The following is a 7,266-nucleotide window of genomic DNA, read 5'->3' as shown; positions in this document are numbered from 1 at the left end:
CCAACTGCACATGGTGATGTAACCTCCTCTGACATGCAAACCTATGCACTTTAATCTGATGGCCACATAAGGGTTGGAGGTCTGTAGCTATTGAGCCTGCAGAAAGTTTTCAACTTCTCCAAACTATACCGCTCTAGGTCTGCTGACACCACTTTGTGATTTTAAGTGACCTCCCACTTCCTGGCTGAGCTACTGTGACGCGAAATTGCTTCCACTTTGTTATGACATCAGTAACAGTCGACAGTGGAATATTTAATGACAAGGAGACTTCAGGACTAGACTTTTTGCACAGATAGCATCCTACCATAGCACCACCCTGGAATCCACAGACCTCCTGAGAGTGACCCATTGTTTGTAGAAGTGTCACGGTGTGACAATTTGGACTTTGGTTTTGGTGTCTTGTGAGGGTTTATTTTGTCTAGATGTTTCTATTTTGGTTTTTGCATCATGTTTATTTGTTTCTTTTCCTCCCTCTACCATCTCCTTGTGTGTATTGTGTTCCTCTAACTCTTAGTTCCTTTTGTTGTTGCTTTCTTTTATTTTTTGTATTATTATTATTATTATTATTATTATTATTATTATTCACCCTTGGATTCTTATTTAGTATCTCTATGTTTAGTTATGGTTAGGTATTTGTTCTTATTCCAGCTTTAGTTATTGTTTACGTTTGTTTATTTTGTAACTTAGATTCTTATGGGCTCTTGTTTATTTCTTAGGTTATTGTTTTTGTTTCTATGTTTCCCTCTAGTTTCTCTGTTTACTTTAGTTCATAGTTATTCTAGTTCTTTATTTCATCCTCTGCTTTATGCTCTTGCTTAGTTTGTGTTTTCTGTTTGTTTATTCCTTTCACTTTCCTCAACCTTTGTATTTGTATCACCTGTTCCTTCTACTTCCCTGCCTCCTTGTCACACCTGTTCTCAGTTCCTTTGATTACCTGTCTTTGTCTTTCCCCAGTATATTAGTTGGTTTGGTGTCTCTGTTCATTGCTGGTTCCTCCTGTTCTCTACCCATGTATTTGGGCTGAGTTTTTCCATGTTCCTGCAGAACCTGTCTTGTAAGTTTTTGTGGATCTGGACTTTTGTTTGTATCTGCAGTGCCTTGTTTGGTTTCTTTGAAATCTTTTACAACATGTTGCTGCTTAGCTCTTGTCTGCACTTTGGTCCGCCCGCAAACCACATTATGACAAGAAGTAGGCTGCATGCCTAGCTTCAGCTTCATACCTGTGGCCATGGATGTTATTGGAGCACCTGAATGATTTTGACTGGTGAGAGAATACTTTTGTCAGTGTAGTATATGTATATCTCTCTAGTTAGTCCTTGGCTTGCCCCAGTATCTCCTACCAGTGGGACATGTAAAACACACCATAACTCAAATAAGGAATCAATTGTAGCATTTGGATCATCTACTAAGGTTTTTTGTTTTTTTTTAAGATGTTTTCCAGGTAACTCCAACTGGGAGACACTGAGGCCACAACAGAACACACTGGAGGGACTGTGTGCTCTATCTGTTCTGGTCTGGGAACACCTTGCAATCATCTTTATTGAGCTGAAGACCATTGTTGGGGAGAGAGATGACTGGAGTTTCCCTGGACCTGTAATTGTCTGGAACCGACAGGATAAGAGGATGACAACGAATGGGTTGATAAAGAATTGATGAAGTGACTTCAGATGTCCCTGTTCAGGCCAATTTTGGATGTGTTGGTGATTTAAATAAGGCCTGCTGACTTAAAATGTAATTAAAAAAAAAAATTTCAGTATTTTCATGGAAAGCCATCGAGTGCCTGTTTTGTCCCAGGGCTGTTTGTATGTTTTTATTTAGTTTTGATCAAAGCAATTGGTTGTTTTGCCACTTATTATTGGATTCCTCTGAGATAGAAAACTTTTTGAGGGAACTCAAAGCGTCTTTTGTATTTTTCTTCTTTTTCTCACAGTTATAGTGTGTGTGTGTGTGTTTTTGGGTTGTTTGTGGAAGAAAATTACCCATCAGACTAAGGACGGTTAGACAATTGGACACACTAAACCTCAGAGGCATTTAAAGTTCATAAACCTGCAGAGCTGGGGGATTTGGACTCTCATTTTTTCTCCTCTGACAGTCATTGGTCTCACAACACATCACATACCCAGTTCCACCCCAGCCATCACCACAACATTTGGTTCTGGTAGAAGATCAGGGCAGCAGCGCCACCATCAGCTGCTGCTTCGCAGCTACTGTGCAAAGATAATAAGCAAGAAGCCTGTGGAAACCTGGCAATGTGTGTGTGATTAGGGCCAAGCATGACTCTAACACATATCTGATTGTTTTGGGTGGTCTGAGCCCACTCTGCCATCTCAGAGATGGAGATGTGTTTTGTGATCCAACTTGCTGCAGTTCCAACACTCAACCTGCAGGTGGCGCTGGCATGGTCCAGAACTTACTGCTGAAACATTTGTAGCTTTCATTTGAAATAGATGTCAAGCCACCAAGGAGCTGTGAGGACCTGATATGAATTGATAAAAATCACACAGAGCTCAAAGGTGTAATATTCAAGATGATGATTATTAGACCACAGAGTAAAGAACCTAGTTATGGTTCTGTCGGGTCATGTTAAGATGAACTCAAATAGTTTTTAAACCTTTAATACATGCACACAGAAAGAGGATGAAAACATCAAGAAACATCCATCCAATCCATCCATCAACGTATCCAAGAAAAAAAATGAGGATGTGCTTGTAAAACATCTGAAGAGAGGTGTCCTGATCAGGTGAATGCGGTCTGCTTTTTAATCTGGATCAGCAGCAACTCACCATCACCTGAGCAGATGATGAAGGGGCCTGGGTTCCACAAAATAAACCTCAGTGTTTCAGATCATCACACAAATATTAATACCAGACAAAGATGACATGAGTAAATACAAAAAGATGTTTTCTAATGATTTAATGTCTTTGAGCAATAAAACTTTGTCTAATGAGGTGTGATGTTCCTGCTAGATTTCTGTTATGTTTTTTTGCCCCATGCTTTGGACTTGTTCAGTGACTCTCTTTAAGAGGGCAGACCAGTGCTACTGCCATTCAGTGTGACCTCTGGCAAACTGAGGTACTGGTCCTCCAGCTGGGAGGTATTTCCTTGTTTTAATTGTTTTAAACAGCACTGATCTGTTTTGATAATTTTTTATCTCTCTGTAACTGTTCAGCACTTTGAAAGTGTTTAAAACTAGGCTGCAACCCCAGTTGTTTAAACTTACAAAAGATAAATTTTTGATAAAAGCTAAACCTTTAATTGACTTAGATGACATATTGAATGTTAAATTTCTTATTAACAAAACTGTATTTTTTATGTGTCTGTTTTTATTTAGTGAAATCATTTGGAAACAGACCTCTGCATGATTAAAAATGAAATAAATTCCTATTACATCCATGATTTCCTCCTGGTGGTTTTTCTCATACAGCTTTATTAAACAATAATTCATGTGATTGATGCTTAGTATCTTAATTTGATTGTTAAGTGGAGAGAAAAACATTCATACTTCAGATAAATCTTTCACAGACATATTTAACATTATGCTTCACTGATCCATCCAATATGTTGATCAGAAACCTTGAAGTTTAACTCAGTATCACATTAAGAATCTTATGGACAGGTAGCATGTCTTTATCTCCTCTATTTAGTTGATCCAACGCGTGTCTTATTTCTGAGTGAATCTAACAGCAGGTCGGAGCTCTGTGTAATTTTCCCCTAAATAAATTCACTTGGCATTTCATCATGGCCTGCAGAACATTCCTATTAATTGAGCTGCAGCTTCAAGTGTTTCACTAGCTTCATCATGTGTGCCCTGCAGGAGTCTGAGGGTGCTCTGACAGCAGCAGCTTCAGCAGAAAGCTCAGAGATCTGCAGGAAACCGGTCAGGTCTTTGCAGTGAACCCTACTCGCTTCATGTTCAAACTTTGAGTGGCTGCAGCTGAAATGTCCAGGAGCATGAAGAACCCCTCCTCCAAAAGGTTTCAGACGAGAGCGATTGATGAAACGCGCACTTTAACAGCTTCGACCAGATGAACATAATTATAGAGAGGGAAATGGTAGGCTTTGATGACGAGGGAAAGGTCTGAGGCGACCTAATACATAATCTATACAAACATTACCAGTCATACATGTCAGTTTATGGAAATGAGCTGTGCAACCGAGACTGTCTTTAGTAACACTGTGAAATCACAGCTGTTTGGAAATAAAGTTTTATTTCAAAGATTCCTCAACCTTTATTATCACAATATATTCCTTTGGATTCTGCGCAACCTGTATGACTTACTTCTGTTAGTGTGCCTTAGATCAGTTTATGTCAGCTTTGTTTAAAAGCAAAGTGATGAACTCACTGAAGCAGAAAGTGTTAATTAAACACAAAAACAATCCTTCTGGTTAGTTCAGAAGAACCCCACACAGATTCAATAAAATAAAATAAAAAAGACACAAGCAGCAAGTGCAGTAACATTAATAACCACTAGGTGCTGTCTACACAACATATGGTTCAAACACCTGCTTTCCTAAATCCTCTTAATAAAACTAACTTAAAAAGGTCTCTCAGAAGTCATTCTGGTACTATAAACTAGTTCCAATGATTAAACAGATGCAAAACTCCAGGTTTGCTCCGCCCTCTTGTCCAAATATGGTGAAGTCTGGCATTAAAAGAACTAAGATGCAATAAAAGAACAGTTCACGGGCACGGTGCTGATGGTGTAGGGGTTAAGTGCACAACCATGTGCAGAGGCTACAGTCCTCGAAGCGGCTGTCCTGGGTTCAAGTCCTGGACCTGGTGACATTTGCCGAATGTCTCCCCCTGTCTGCCTACTGTCAAAAAATAAATAAATAAAGGCCACTAGTGCCAAAAAAAATATCTTAAAAAACAAAATAGCAGTTCACAATGAGGTGATGTTATGATTTATAAGGTTAGTACCTCCAAGTTGTAGGATAGGAGGTTAAAATTGACAAAGTGCATTGCTTGGAAGATTTAGATCGAGTTCTTCAAGTGCCTTGTAAGCTGGGGTAGAAGGTAGCAAGATATCAATTGGTTGGTGCTGGTCTGCTTTGGTAAAGATGAAGTTGAGCCAAAAGGGGAAGCTTTGACTTGACCTGCTGATCTGTGTCCCAACCATTACCTATAGTTATGTCTATGTGTGATGGGTTAAAGCAATGGTGTCCAATTGGCCAACGTGGCCACATTTTTGGAAAAAAGTGAAAAGTACTCATAGCCCATTTTTTATAATGATTGTTATTTTTTTATTTGTATTATTATTTTAGATTAAAAAAAATAAAAGGATCTCTCATGTTTGCCCTTTTAATAGAAAGTAATATAATGTCCGAAATAGTTCGGGTCAACTTTTTTCTGTTTTTTGGTCTAGATTTATTCTTAGAACAGGATTATGTTCTTTAAAAATGCTGGTTTTGCTGGCTATAGTTAAAGTCACTGGATGTTTGTGGTGTTATTTACTCCACAAAGACTTTGTGTTGTACCTAGAATTTAAATATTTCGACGGCTTTTTAAAAGTCCCTCCATCACTAATATTTTCACCCTAAAACACGTTTATGTGTCTTTCTTCTATCTGCTTTGAACTCTGGTCACAGGTCACACAAGCACCTTTCAAAGTCAGAAACCTTGCCTCAGTCTCGCACTTTGGACACCCCTGACTTAAAGAAAATCAGATGACAATGGCTTCCAACATTCTGTCATTCAATGCTTATCCATGAACAACAGTTTTGGTTGAAGTTGCTCCAAATTCAAACATTTGAAAAGGCTAATGTTAGGTATTATTTAGTCAACTCAGAGGTAAGAACGATACAGTCATAGTTACTTGTGACAAGGGTAGCCCACTTTGCAGTGAAACTACAAAGTTTTGACACCCTATCTCTTTATTTATATACACAGTTCAACAGACAGTTCAGACAGGGTGTGTGTGTGTGAGACGGAAAGGAGGCTGGTTCACACAGAGATAACAATGATCTCACACACACAGGGAGGAAGGCATAGTGCAGGTGCCTTGCAACCCAAGGTTTTTACATGAGTGATAACAAGTTTTTGCACCCATCCAACAGTCCCTCCTTTTATCACAAGTAAAAACATTTAATATAAAAACAAGTAAGAAAAATGCTTTGTATGAGCGAAAACCCACGGACGGTAAACAGATTATATTTTGTGGGAAATACTCATACGGCCCCGCCGCCCTCGGCGACCATTAAAAGTTAAATGTTGATTAATACTTGAAATCATAAAAATAAAATAATGATACTTGAAATCATAAAAATAAAATAATGATACTTGAAATTATAAAAATAAAAGAATGATACTTGAAATCATAAAAATAAAAGAATAATACTTGAAATCATAAAAATAAAAGAATAATACTTGAAATCATAAAAATAAAAGAATAATACTTGAAATCATAAAAATAAAAGAATAATACTTGAAATCATAAAAATAAAAGAATAATACTTGAAATCATAAAAATAAAAGAATTAAAAAATCTGCCCTGTTTATGTCATCATTGTACTTTTTCTCATTTCACTTAAGCAACAACTTCTTCCGATTTTCTGCTGTAAGGTTATTTTATGAAATACAATGTATGAGTACACTCAGGCTTTTGATGTGATTTATTTACAACATGTCATCATAATCGTCCCCTTCATTTTCGTGCATTTCTACCTGGTTCAGTGTTGCATATGCCACCATGAACAATACCAGAAATTCTGTAGGAATGGATGTGCGTCATGTTCTTCCGTCAGTGTTCTGAGATGGGTCCCGTCTGATGTCCATCTCTTCTGGTTCGGTATCACCTCCTGTGGATCCTGCTTTAGATAGAGAAAGAGTCCTGCTACCAGAATTAAGCTCAGGCTTATCAGTCCTGTCCACATGTTACAGAGAGCCATTTTATAATTGGGCGCAGATCAGCTGTTTTCTTCACCGGTTTGAGACGCTGGGCCATCTTTGAACCCGGACTTCCTCTGCTACCCCGTCGGTTGGTTTGGCTCCTGTAACGGCAAAACTGGCTTACAGTGGCTTTTATGGATCCAGGAAGGCCTCTCTGCTATTTTCAGAACTGTGGGCTTTGTCAGGAGTATTTGAAACGGCCCTTTCCACCGAGGAGTGCTCCAATCCTTCCGGTGGAGTGTCTTAATCAGGACCAGGTCTCCAGGCCTCATTCTGTGGGATAGGAGCAGAGATTATCGGCAGACCACTGGACATTTGTTCTTCTTTTGTCTGCAACATTTTATTCATCCACTCAGCTAATGAAGGTTCCTGTTGTG

The 7,266-nt window shown here is 38.6% G+C and overlaps 1 long non-coding RNA gene across 1 annotated transcript; it reads left to right on the top strand.

The window, feature by feature from the left end:
• Nucleotides 1–1,060: 1,060 nt before the first annotated feature.
• Nucleotides 1,061–1,768, top strand: LOC124855855. The gene is made up of 2 exons (XR_007035169.1): nucleotides 1,061–1,264; nucleotides 1,431–1,768. It is a non-coding gene; the product is annotated as an uncharacterized LOC124855855 (long non-coding RNA).
• The last annotated feature ends 5,498 nt before the right edge of the window (nucleotides 1,769–7,266 follow it).

The sequence above is a fragment of the Girardinichthys multiradiatus genome, chromosome 19 (assembly GCF_021462225.1).
Source record: "Girardinichthys multiradiatus isolate DD_20200921_A chromosome 19, DD_fGirMul_XY1, whole genome shotgun sequence".
Taxonomy (NCBI): Eukaryota; Metazoa; Chordata; class Actinopteri; order Cyprinodontiformes; family Goodeidae; genus Girardinichthys; species Girardinichthys multiradiatus.
The sequence above is the reverse complement of the archived record's forward strand: the minus strand, read 5'-3'. Positions and strand labels throughout refer to the sequence as shown.